This window comes from Aricia agestis, chromosome 13, assembly GCF_905147365.1.
Source record: "Aricia agestis chromosome 13, ilAriAges1.1, whole genome shotgun sequence".
NCBI classification, from domain to species: domain Eukaryota; kingdom Metazoa; phylum Arthropoda; class Insecta; order Lepidoptera; family Lycaenidae; genus Aricia; species Aricia agestis.
The window spans coordinates 4,831,850-4,846,071 of record NC_056418.1 but is presented as its reverse complement, the minus strand read 5'-3'; the positions used below and the strand labels follow the sequence as shown (position 1 = coordinate 4,846,071).

General features: G+C 34.5%; 1 protein-coding gene across 1 annotated transcript in view; it reads left to right on the top strand.

The window, feature by feature from the left end:
* LOC121733027 (serine/arginine repetitive matrix protein 2) overlaps positions 1–14,222 on the top strand; it is a 126,071-nt gene that overhangs the window by 8,661 nt on the left and 103,188 nt on the right. The gene's annotated exons all lie outside the window — the stretch shown is intronic.

Here is a 14,222-nt window from a genome sequence, read left to right as displayed (position 1 = left end):
TCAGGATCATAATATTATGCATGCTTTTCTGAGTTCAACCCCATTCATGAAATGCGTTCTTCATATTTTGCAATTTGCTTACTTACTCAACTCCACCCAGCGCGCCCTCCTCTATGATACCAATTCTACTAAAATATAATTGATTTAAAACAGATTTAAAGCGTCTATATATTTTCCAAGACACAGTCCCTTAGTTGATAAATCCAAGGCTCAACAACTCGTGTTGCTCAAAGACGGAATGTGCCTCACCTGAACATAAATTTTGGCAATAAACGCTTAATAGCTACATTCCACACTAACATTATTACGTAATATTACTAATAAAATTAATTACCTAATAATAGTTATTATGGTTCTACACGCGTGAATCGTAATATCTTACTATTAAGGCCATCCCCCGAGCAAACGACCTTGACCATACATTTGACGCGTTGCCGAGATCGCGCAAAAATCTTATTTTTTTTTACTTATCTTAGTTCGAAATTGATCTAAAACAAATTTAAAACAAATAATTTAATAAAAGTTTTTTATTGAAGCAACAAAAGATTCATCTGTTGCAAAATATTACAAGTAACAATAAATTATAGCACTATGCAGTTATTTTAAGATTACAGACATTTGACTTCCATTGTGATTCTTTGGTGTCTGCACTATGCTGAGCCTGTCCTGCAGATCACCAAAATAGTCTCATAATTAAAAAGTAAAAAAGAAAGTAATAAGTGAAAAATAAAAACAACAACCGGAGCAAAACGGGGAATAAGTAGTTAGTGAAATTATCTATCGTCGTTTGACAATTTCACTAACTACTATTGTCGTGTGTTTCAAATAAACGTAATTTGTAAAAACTAGGGAGATGCTGAAAGTATGCTTTTAATAAATTGGTAATACTTTGGAAGCTGATATCATGAGTATAATAAACAAAAATAGGAAATTAATAACGGCGAAAGGAATGTTTATATGCCGAAGATTATTGCTGTATTTTTATTATAACTTTGTAGTTCTCAAATTATGAGTTTATAAGGCTCTAAATACGGTAAATTACGGCATCTCCGTAGGGGGAGCGCCTTAATACGAAAGTGTATGTCTGTCTGTTACCGTCTTACTGCTGAAAACGTTTATACGAGAATTGGTGAAGGGCTGTTACTATAATATTGATCACCAGAATGTACGATTCCTTTGGGATATACGAATATCAATTAAAGATAACGCGTGCAGGCTATAGCTAATAATAGTCAAAATAAATAACTGTCATTGGTTAACTTGATTATTGTAAACTCGGCTCAAGCGTAACACGTTAATTTGAACTTTGGTTACTACTTGACACTGATGGTTCCATCGAAATGGATAGCTCTGTCCACACTGTGCCTTTTTTTGTTCATCAAGGGCTTGCGCTATAGCGCAAGCACGTGAGACATGCCCGCGACGCTATGACACTTTTCTTTCCAACGCGGGTGGATTTTGACGCATTCAATTATTGAATATGCCAAACGAAAGTTGAATAAAAAGATGATGACGAAAATTGAAGATGAAATTGCATAGTGTGGACATAGTTATTATAGAACGGTAACTCTGATACATTTTACCGTTCAAATGTAGCTCCAGTAATTACTGCCATGAAAACGTAGCTTGGACAAAAAAATGGTATGAGTTTTATGACCGATCCGCGTTTGTCAACGAACTGAGAGCACAGTTCAACCACAACAGACAAAGCTAACCAGTAGGCCGACTTCAAACAAACTTACGCGAAATATCTTTTGCGCATCACATATTACGTTTTTGTATATTCGGAGTCAAGTGGCGAAGTGTTTTTCGATTATTTTCTACGATGACGATTGGTGATGACCACATACCTAACATGTCGGTTTTTTAACAAGTTTTTATGCCGTCTACGGTTTTTGTAATTAATTTACAAAAATTATTAACGATTATTATAAGATTAACAATTTTGTGCGTACCGTATAATAAGTTTGAAAATTATCCATGAAATTAGTAGCTTTTCGCCTATTGCAAGCATATTTTTTAAAAGTTACAATATTTATTGTTTCAAAAGTCATAGTAATTTGAATATTATAAGTTGCTAGCTATTTTTACTATAAAGAACCACCTCCTTTTTTGAAAGATATATAAAAAATTTGCAACTTTACAATAGGCGCTTTGTAGGTACTTACTGAGTATTTTTGCCTAGTCTCTACTCTCTAAGGTTACCCCATTATGGAGTCCAAAATATTCGTTGAACGTACTTGTTCTAATCTCTTTAAAAGCATTTCAAATTGATAGTAACACTTTTGCGTAGTCTCTTGCGAAAGTCCTCTGAGGACTCTACAAGTACTCATTAAGAAGTACGATGTTCACAGAAAACAACGACCCTGACAGCATATTCGTACTCTTGTAAACTCATGTCACGTACAACTATGACGTCACGAGGTTGACAACTACCATTCATACTTATTTTGCCCCCGACAAGACCTTAACACCACGACACTAGGGTCACAATACTCCGAGGTAACATAGCTCAGTATACATGGTATTCGCAAGGTCCTGGTATTCGGAAGTAAGGTATTTCTGTATATGGTCAAAACTACTGTCAAGTTCAGTATGCAAGGTAATGAAAATAAAATGGTTAATGATAAAAAGTACCATCTGATAAGACGCTGTCGGTGTTAAAGTATAAAGTCTTGTCCAGACATTCTTTTTTATTCTGGTTCATCTGCGGGGCTAAAATGGTCACAATTAGCAATTCCTCTCAATCAATTCAGCAAATGAATTGTCAAAACTGTCAAACTGACAAATGTCAAATTAGTACGAATTACTGGTCCATGAATTGCAAGCACACTTGCATTTTGCGATTTAAAAAAAAATAATCATATTTTGATTCATAATATGATTCTCCAAAGCGACCATTTTAACCCCGCTGAACAAAGATCCACTGCATGTACTATCGAAGGAATGGATTCGTAGACAGTTGACGGACCTACATGATATACCATTTGGTAAGATTACGTCAGTGAATGTTGGTTATAACTTGTAATCTGTTGGCTGGGTTTGACATAATGCCAATACGTAGGTCCGTCCACTGCCTATGAATCTATTTATTCGATAGTAGATTCAAGATTGGGCAGTCACGCCGTTATGGACTTGTGCCGAAAACAAAGCTGCCACCCGAATTTTTACACTTTTTGAATTCGTGTAGGTACCATCGAAAAAATTGATCATAGGCCGTTGATGGAACTACGTCGCTTGGTCGAATTATGGCAATTCAATGTTAATCGCATTGACATAAAATAGGTCTTTGGTTAATCGTCTGTCGGCTGGGTTTGATATAAAACGACCAAATCACACATCCGCCATCTGCCTATGAATCAATTTGTTCGACAGTACTTGGGTAGTCACGCCGTTCTTGACTTGTGCCAAAAACAAAGCAGCCACCAAATTCTTACATTCTTTGAGTTCGTGTATGTACCATGGTATATGTACCAGGTACCTACACGAACAAAGAATCAAAGAATGTAAGAATTTAAATAATATTAGGTATGACCTAATACTTCCAAATATTATTTACACGAAAGATCCTAATATTGCTACAGAGCTCCGCCCAGTGGCAGGTGGTAGGTAGGAAAGTGTCGGAAAATTCTTATTGAAAGTTTTTGAAAACACGAGTACTGGTTTGGCATTTGTTTGTCAGGTATGCTCCTAACAGCATAGGGAATATCAAAAACCCTCATGAAAAAGGATTCTCACATACAAAAATCATTCCCAAAAAGGAAACCAAACTGTTAAGGGGCAACGCACTATATTCGTAAGCGTTTAACCCTAAAATCTTTATCGGTGTCAAAATGTCCATAAATATTTATTCGGCCTATTGTTCGTTTCATGAATAATTTAAACGAAATCTGATACGAGCAGGTTTGGCAAGATTTGGGCATCGTAAAGCTTGCAAGTTATTTATGGAAAAGGCCCCATGTTCGGAAAATATCGGCGTTAGTTCATCGATTGCATCAATATTGTTATTTATTTGTCTGCTTTCGTTTTTCACCTTTTAAGATTCTTGAAGTTAAACTTTTCGAAATCGTCTAAGTTGAGTATTGGTGGCAACTGCAAATATGGGAATGTTATACCCATTAAGTAAATGTCTACTTTGTTAGAATTACGTAACATAAACATAATGTAATTTTAGTACTATGTTTCCTTCAGTACTATGTTTCCTTTAGTACTATGTTTCCTTCAGTACTATGTTTCCTTCAGTACTATGTTTCCTTCAGTACTATGTTTCCTTCAGCTTCGGTAATTCGTTTATCGCACTGAAACATACATATTTTCTTGATTTTCCGGTCCTCAAATTATCTCCATAGTTATGTCTATAAAATTGGTTATGCAGTTCTTACGTAAATATTATTAAGTAAATATAATAGACAGACAGTCACACTTTCAAACCAAGTAAGTAAATAGTAAATACTAATGGGATTAAGTAAGTATAACATAGTATGGTTTTAAGTATGGAATTTGCTTTCTATCAAACCGTCAACTCATTGCAATTTTTTTTACTTTCCTAATTCATCGATAGAGCAATACATTCTAAATACATAGTATCATGAATGGCAATGGTACGTATGACAGTTGATGGTTGACGAACAATATGTCACCATTTTGGTGGCGCTTGCGTCATTATTGTAAACAAGTGTCTATATGTTTGTATTATTGTCCATTTGTAAATATTTTACCTCTGAATTTCATCTTTATGTGGTCAGCATAAGGTCCTATTGGAGGTAAATTAGAATGATTAAGTAATGTTGCGAATAAAAGTGTTAAGTGGTCACAGTCGATTGCTGACAATCAATTTGTACAGGTACACAATATGTTTGAGGGTTTCAAAATTCTGTTGCATGTAAAATAGTAGATAATATATAAGTATATATAACGCCCGCAACTCCGTTGCGCAATAATGCTTTTAACGCGGAAACCGTACACTTTCCTGCATAACAAATATCCTATGTCCATTGTCGAGAGTTCGAGACTGATAGTATCTCCATACTAAATTTCAGCAAAATCGGTTCAGTGGTTTGGGCGTGAATAGAATTTGCTTTGAGAATTTTTATTGTTTCGCTTTGTCCGTAATTTTTTTATATAAAATTAGGGGGCAAACAAGCAAACGGGTCACTTGATGGAAAGGATGGAAAGCAACAACCGTCGCCCATGGACACTCGCAGCATCAGAACAGTTGCTGGCTTTGCAGGACTTTTAAGATACGCTCTTTTCTTGAAATTTTTTATAGTTAACTTCGGTAATTACACTTACTAGAAGCCTTGACTGACTGATGATGACACATCTACAAATAAAAATAAATTTACTATGTTGGTTGATGATGATTTTTCCGAAAAGTGTACCACAAAATGTTCAGATTGTGGGATATACTAGTGTGGATATACCAAATGGCTAGCTATAGGGTCCGTCTTGTAGTTAAAGTATTTCTTAACTACAAGACGGACCTAACAGAGATAAGCAGGTGATTGTACAACTAGTATTTGGGTTTAGGTGTGTTTTTGACCCACTAATGTTTGTGCAAGACGCTTGGGCCGATGTTACAATAAATCTTCGGTTAGGTGTCGGTAATATTGCGAAATAAACTTCGGTTAACTAATTTATAATATCATTTATCTTGTTAATATGTTAATCGCTGTAGAAACACTTATTAATATAGTGCGATGGTTAAATTAGAAAGGTTTACATCTATTTTATGTAGTGATGTGCCAACTCGGAAAAAACTAAACTCGATTTAACCCGAGTTAAAATTCACGTAACTCGGGTTGAACTCGAGTTACGTAACTCGAGTTAACTGGATGGACAAGTGAATGCTTTTTTTGAATTTTTACCAGTTTATTCCCTCAGCTTCTCATAAATAGTTAAAAAATTGGAACCGACAAATGATATTTTTTATCTGTATCAATTCTTTCATTTATTTTTATATTATTTATTTATAATAATGTAAGTAAAAAAGATAATTATTAGTTGAAATGGAATCATTTATTTATGTATTTTTGGCGGTTTATAAACTCGAGTCAGAGAGAATTCAACTCGAGTGGGTTCGAATTACGCCCAACTCGAGTTAACTCGAGTTATTGACTCGAGTTGCCCATCACTAATTTTATGTTATGATACTAATAATCAAAATAAATTGTTTATTGGTTTTTGATAAATAATGCTGGTACAGGCGCACACGGCATGAGTATTTTTTGCGTAAACATTTGCAAATGACACCGGTATCGTCTACCTACTTTATACACACCGTATGTGTTCCTTGTAGAGAGTTCACTGTGAAAGTAGCAACGCGCTAAAAGACCAATATTTTGGGATTTGTATGGGCAAGCGCCCCAGCGTCACGAGTATCCCCATACAAAATTAAAAAAAAATTGCTTTTACAGCGACGCTATTCTTACAGTGAATTCTATACAGGAGACTCATACACACCCTAAAGTATTATCACTTAATTTTGTTACACATTGTATTCTTAAATCTTAGGTAATAATATGATAATATCCAATTATGGCGTAATTTACTAAATAGATTTTTATATAAAAGAGACAATCTTCGACCACCTTGGATACTAAGGGCCTGTTTCACCACTTCCTGATAAGTGCCGGATAGGCTATCTACGACTTATCTGACAGATACTTCATACTCTATCTGTCAAGTTAAGTTGTAGCCTATCCGGCATTTATCAATAAGAGGTGAAACAGCCCCTTTAATTTCGTTAAATTTTTCATCACTTCGGTTTTCCCAGAAGATGACGGTGATGTAATGGCAGTGCTTAGTCGTCTCTCGATCCTTGGACAAAGACCTGTATTAATGACTCCAAGTATCTTAATTGCTTCCTTCGCTCACAATTAATGAACTAAAGTCAACTGTAATTAAATATAAGTCTTGGTATTAGAATACCTTTTAGGTGCGGTCATAGGTGTGCCAGGACTGGTACGATCAGAAAAATGAAAGCTAAGCAGTTTTTTTTTTAATCAGGTATTGGCCTACCATATTGCCACCACTAGTATTCTTGCAAGCCAGGATCGACAACCGTAACCAATCACTAAAACAAGGTCCAATCACCAAACCAATCCTCTAAAGTTTAAGAGTTTGCACTTACGAGCTTTATATTCAGCACCAATCAGAAAAACCGTTTAGACCACGATATCGTGGTACTGGTGGTATGGATGTAATTTAGCTTGTAAGTGCAAACTCTTAAACATTAGAGAGGACGATGAAAATCACGCAATATACCTAACTAGCAAGAAACTAGAAAGAAGTTTCAGTCACCTTCCAATTGAGGCGTAGAGTTTGTAAGGCCTTGTAGGTCAGAAACATAACATAACATAATATATTAGACTAGAGATCGCCCAATGGTCGAAATTCAACCTTAATTTCAACGACATTAGGACTACTACCTACCTATATTATGTAAAAAACATTGACTTTATAATTTTTTTTTAACTCTTGTCTCTGGGACTTACCTGATCTCAGACTGGCCGTGTAAGCATTGTCTAATAGTAGGTATCTAAGATTCAATAAAAAAAACTATAATCCATTTTCAATTTGTCAACTTGTTGTCAACAGACTTCAACCATAAATAAAAGAGTATAATTCGTATGTATAGGCTTGTCACTCAAAAATCTGTCATTTTTCCTAGTAGTAGTGTCGTAGTGTGTGTAACGTTTTATTTGTTAAAAATATATATGATAAAAGCATAATTTTAAAATAATATTAGCTCGATGCACCATCACCATATAAACTATAACTGTGTATAATCTAAATTCCTCACCAGAAGCTGCTGAAAAGCTACTCAGAGACAATGTAAAGGAATGTGATGTCAATTTCAAGTTTAGGGAAATTAGCCCTAGAGATATTATTGATACCTTTAAATTGTTGAATATTAAAAATACTACTGATCTCTGGGGCATGTCTACAAAAATTATTAAATCGATAATTGACATCATAGCTCCTCATCTGGCAATAATTTTCAATGACTGCATTAAGAGTGGTGTTTTTCCTGACTTAATGAAGCACAGTAAGGTCGTACCTTTATTTAAAGCGGGAATTAAATCAGATCCGACTAATTACCGGCCTATTTCGATTTTACCGACTCTTAGTAAAATATTTGAAAAAATAATTTTACAGCAATTACTGTTACATTTTAATTTAAATAATTTATTACACAATAACCAATACGGTTTTACTAAGGGTCGTTCCACAACGGATGCTGGTATAGGTCTTCTTTGTAGCATATTTGAAGCTTGGGAGGAGTCGCAGGATGCCTTAGGTATTTTTTGTGACCTCTCTAAGGCATTTGACTGTGTCGAACATGCTACTTTAGTCAAAAAATTGCACCACTATGGCATAAGGGACTCAGCACTCAGCCTTTTGACTTCTTACCTCAAAAATAGGACTCAAAGGGTTGAAGTTAATAGTAAAAGATCCAATGGGACCAAAATAGAATTAGGTGTACCACAGGGATCCATTTTAGGACCATTTCTTTTTCTCATCTACATTAATGACTTACCTTATCTAGTTAAGGATAATGAGATGTTACTTTTTGCTGATGACACTTCACTTATTTTTAAAGTGAAGTGACGGCAGTTAAATTACGACGAGGTAAATAGTGCTCTCTCAAAAATAGTACATTGGTTTAATGTTAATAACTTACTTTTAAACTCTAAGAAAACCAAATGTTTAAAATTTACTTTGCCCAATGTTAGGCAAGTTCAAACCAATTTACTATTAAATGATGAGAAAATGAATTTGGTGGACTCCACTATATTCTTAGGCATTACATTAAATAGTAAATTACAGTGGGGTCCTCATATTGCTAATCTTGCAGGTAAGCTCAGTTCTGCAGCATATGCAGTCAGAAAAATTAGGGAAATTTCTGATGAAGACACGGCAAGACTAGTTTATTTTAGTTATTTTCACAGCAGAATGTCTTATGGTATCCTTTTATGGGGAAACGCTGCCGACATCAATACAATTTTTGTGCTGCAGAAGCGAGCTATACGCTCAATTTATAAAATGTCAGCTTTTGAATCTCTGAGAGAAAAGTTTAAAGAAATTGGTATTCTAACTGTTGCTTCTCAATACATTTTGGATAATGTATTGTATGTTAGAAAGAATTTAACTAAATTTAAAACTAATAGTGATAGTCACGGTAGAAACACTAGAAATAGGCACAAGCTGGAAATACCAGTGATCAGACTTAGCAAAATAAGTAAATCTTTTAAAGGTCAATGTATACGCCTTTACAATAAAATCCCGGAAAACGTTCAAAATCTATCAATTAATAAATTTAAAAAAGTAATTAAAGAACGTTTGTGTGCCAAAGCCTACTATACGGTCAAAGATTTCCTAAACGATAGCACATCTTGGGAGTAGGATGGCTGCTTGCAAGGCTGCTTCTACATTTATTATATGTGACTTACAATTGTGTATTCATATTGTATAGATTAAGTTATTTACATTGTAAATTTTATTTTTTTAAAAGACAAATTTTCCACTTTTTTACTAAAAAGTGGCCCCGTGCGAGTTTCTTACGCCGGTTCTTCTCGCCGGGTTAGTTCCCGAACCGGTGGTAGGCAACATGTAGTTCAACATTCTGAAAATATTTGATTCAAATTTATTCAGAAATAAAACAATTTTTATTTATTTATTTATTTATGTGCGAAATTTCATGCACCTACGTTTCCCCATTTTTCGTATATATATATATATATATATATATATATATATATATATATATATATATATATATATATATATATAACCACCAATCATCTTGGCAAGCTCATACAAAAATTTGGCGGGTTACATTTTTAAAGTTGACTTTACTAGTAAGGTAGTTAAGACGCAAAACATGTCTGATATTGAAATGTAAATACAGGGTATTGGATACTGTTTACGCCTACCTTTGCCCATTTTGGTTTGATCACTTTTTGCACCATTTTGGATCTGCAAGTATTATGTAAGATGCCTATTTTGGTATACTCTATTTCTATTATTTTTTATCTAAATGTAAAGAAATCGCTGGCCCCGGGCAATAAAGGCGTAATATCAAAAATAGTTTTGTTCAGGAGAGACAAAATAAGCTATTTTGTTTATAGTGCAGCGTACAGTGGTCCAAAACAAATGTGTGATGTCTCATATGAAAGTTAATTTTGTTACCTATTTAACCATATCAAAATAATTGTAATAGTATAAAAAATTATTGAAATAATTGAAAAAGGATAATACAACTAATAATCGATATTGTTTCAATTGTAACATTGTTTATTGACTTTATAAAAACACCAAACCGTTTGAGATTTACGGCTGTAAGAACATAATACGACGTATTTTTCGCTTTAGATTTCGAGCGTACCAGCCGATTACTCCGTTTTTCTGGGGAATCTTACAGCGAAAGCTTAGTTGTATCGTACCTTCGCCGGTTTTTTTAGTTATGTTTCATAGAGTAATGCAAGAATACAGTTTAAGTCGTAAGAGAATTTTCGATTCAATAAAGCTTTTGTCATTTATTATACCCAAAATATTATTTTAAAAATCTATATACAGTGTGTAACAAAAATAAGTGATAATACTTTAGGGTGCGGACGTGTTCCTTGTAGAGAGTTCACTATGAAAGTAGCAGCTCTGAAAGACGAAATTTTTTTTTCACTTTTGTATGGGCAAGGGCCTGAGCGTCACGAGTTTCTCCATACAAAGTGAAAAAAAAATTTGGTCTTTCAGCGCTGCAACTTTCACACTGAACTCTCTACAAGGAACACGCACACACCCTAAAGTATTATCACTTGTTTTTGTTACACCCTGTATATAAAACTCAAAGGTGACTGACTGATTGACATAGTGATCTATCAACGCACAGCCCAAATCACTGGACGGATTGGGCTGAAATTTGGCATGCAGGTAGATGTTATAACGTAGGCATCCGCTAAGAAAAGATTTTGATAAATTCCAACCCCAAGGGGTTCAAATAGGGGATGAAAGTTTGTTTATAATAATGCTTCTTAACGCGAGCGAAGCCGCGGGCAAAAGCTCGTATGAAATAAATAGGGGTGATAGACTAATACTCAAAGAAGCTAAAAATCAAATAAGATTAAAAAGGGCGTAACCGGCGTTTACCGCTTTGTTGCCCGATGCCAGCGAAATCTCAGCTATAATGCTATGAATTTTAACGCAATTTCAACAGCGTAATTAGGAAATACAATGGCTACTTAATTCGGTTAACTTATTTTTTTTGTTTCAATTTAGACCAAATAAAAAAAAATTAAAGGGTACCTACTTATATTGAGAATTTTAGACATTTTGTTTTCACCTTTATATAACTAATATTTTCAGAATTTTCAATTTGTATTTTAAGAACGAGTACTTCGATTCCCTTCTGCGTCCTTAAAATGTTCACCACTAAAACAAAAACTTTCTAACAGCATACCTTAAGCGCACTCGGCTCTTACTCACAAAAGTAATGAGTAAATAGCTTTTAGCTGCTTCTTGGTCTCGAATTAAAGTCCAGGAAAAATAAAGCGAATCGAGTTTTAAGATACCAAATTTAGGTTCTCATTCCGTTTCAAGTTTCCATATAAGTGTCGAGTAATTTCATGTTGTCTCTTGAGTCACTTCCGACAGCACCGACTGTAATGAGGACAACTTCTTTTATATCATTGGCAGGTATATTTGGCAGAGCTTGTAGGCAGAATGCAATTTTTTTCGTAGACGATTTGTAAAGTACGTAGTCGTAAGATTGATTGTGATTTGTGCTCAAACAAACATGTTACTAAAAAAAAAGAAAAAAAAAATGAAGATGTAATTGGCAGTAACAAACATGTTACTGCCAATTACATCTTCATTTATGAGGAAACAAAAAGCACAGTTATGTGTCAAAGGTGAAAAGGTGAGTGCTATAAGCATTTAACAAAATAATGAGAAATAATAACATTGCAACCTAATCGTTCATAATGAAAGCTATTTGCCTTCTGGTAATTCTATTTATTAGCCAATCTATCAGAGGCTGTTTCTCATACACTGATATAGCTGGACAGTTTTCACGCTATGTCTATAACAACAAAATATACTAAAACCAAAATACAATAAAATATATTATGTAACAGGGCTCTTATACAATAAACGCGACTTTATTGCTCTATATCAATAATGGCAACACGTAGGCAGTTAAAATATTCACAAAATAATCAGTTGTATTTTTACTTTGATAAATAATTACCCTTCGCGTACGAGTCCGATCCTTGATTTAAATTGGCCAAACGCGTTTAAATTGGTCCCAACTAACATTATAATCATTGCGGAAAATGTAGAGATTAAAATATAATGTGTATGATGACAAACATCTGCAAGGTATGCGACCATCTGATTTACAAGGAAGTACATTTTTATGTAGGCGGCGACGTAAACGTTAATAACATACTCGATTCTTCGTAGGTAGCGTATTAAGTACAGAAGTAGAGACTTGATAGAATTATTCTTTTCAAGACGTGATTGTGGCGTGATGCCAATGACATCTTGCAAGAAAATTATAATATTACTAGCTGTCCCGGCAAACGTTTCTTTGCCATATAAAGTATTTCACCGTAATTATTTTATTGAAGTGAAAATAAGTATGTCACCATGGCAACGACCATCGCTATCCCGTCGCACAAACAATGGTCGCCGTCAGTCTCGAGTTGTAATAATTTACTATTATTTATTCAACAAATGCACTTATCAATATAAAAAGTACCCAGTAGCATTCTCAGACCCACTGAATATGCATATAAAATTTGGTAAAATCAGTAAAGCCGTTTCGGAGGAGTACGCGGCCTAACACTGTGATACGAGAATTTTATATATAATATGTATTTTGTAAAGAGGCTACTGGCTAATTTGCTCCTGATTTTCTCTGTGGTTTCTTCGTTCTACGTTACTAACTTTGTTTTAGTCTCTTTTAAGGCCCTAACATATTTTCTTGACCATATTAGCGTGTTGTCGATCAGATTACAACTCCTAATATTTGTCAACTCTTGCGCAGTCACCTGTTTCTGCCATCATCGTCTAGGCTATCAATTATATTCATATCGAAATGATATATCGAGAACGCACTTGACAGTTTCGGAATAGACCTTGGATGGGTTTGGTCACCGAAGGTAGGTGTATTTTCCGCAACAAAAACAATGTTCACCATGAACTATTTTGCTCATCTGTGTGTTGTTATACTACTTATCAATATCGTATTTTGCAAATATTTGAAGAGTTTTTTTATCTTTAGTTGTTCACGACTCCTAAATTCGTTTATCATCGATGACATATTTTTCCGGGATGAAAACCATGTCCTTTCCCGAGATTCAGACAATCTCCATACCCAATTTCATTAAAACGTTTTAGTCGTTTAAGTATGAAAAAGTAACAGACAGACAGACCGGCAGATGCATTGTATGACCTTTGACCCCTCTCCAGGCTATGTCCATGGTCACTAATTAATGACCAAGTAAACTTACATGATCACCTAAAATAGTACAGTGTCAGTACACTATCCATTACCGTCTGTTCACAATATCACATGTGTTCAGTGTTCCCACATTCGTAAGTCAAGGCGTCACACAAGGTGAGACCTTGGTACCTTGTGTTGGTTTTCACTGCTTTTGGTGCTATTTCCATAATGATAAGGTTCGTGTTTATTGTTAAGTTCATAGTCACGATTAGAACCTATTGTGACATAACAGCTGCGTTTGTAACAGATGTTGCTTAAAATAGTTTTTATTGTAATTATTTACAATGCAATAATTTTTGTAGTGTTTTATCTTTTAAATATCACTTGTCTTTTCTCGCAAAATCTACAACTACGTGGAAAATGAAATCTCGCAGAATTCCATCTCCCCTTCCAGCTGTTCTATATCTAAGTGGAATTGAACAGAAATCAATCCAGTAGCTTCAGTTTATTCCGTGCAAGCAAACAAACATTTCCTCTATATATCACTATTAATTACTTATCATAATCAACATTAGTCATAAGCCCATGGCAATGCCAACTGTCCTTCCATTTCCTTATATTAATCCTTTAAAATATTAAATAGCATATGGCAAGATTATTATCTAAGCTCACTAACGAAGTCTTAAAGGTCCAGATTTATAACGTCAATATGTCAACTATTTAAAATGGTAATCCATGTTTACTCAGCCGAAGCCTCAAGGTCGAGCGTTCGATA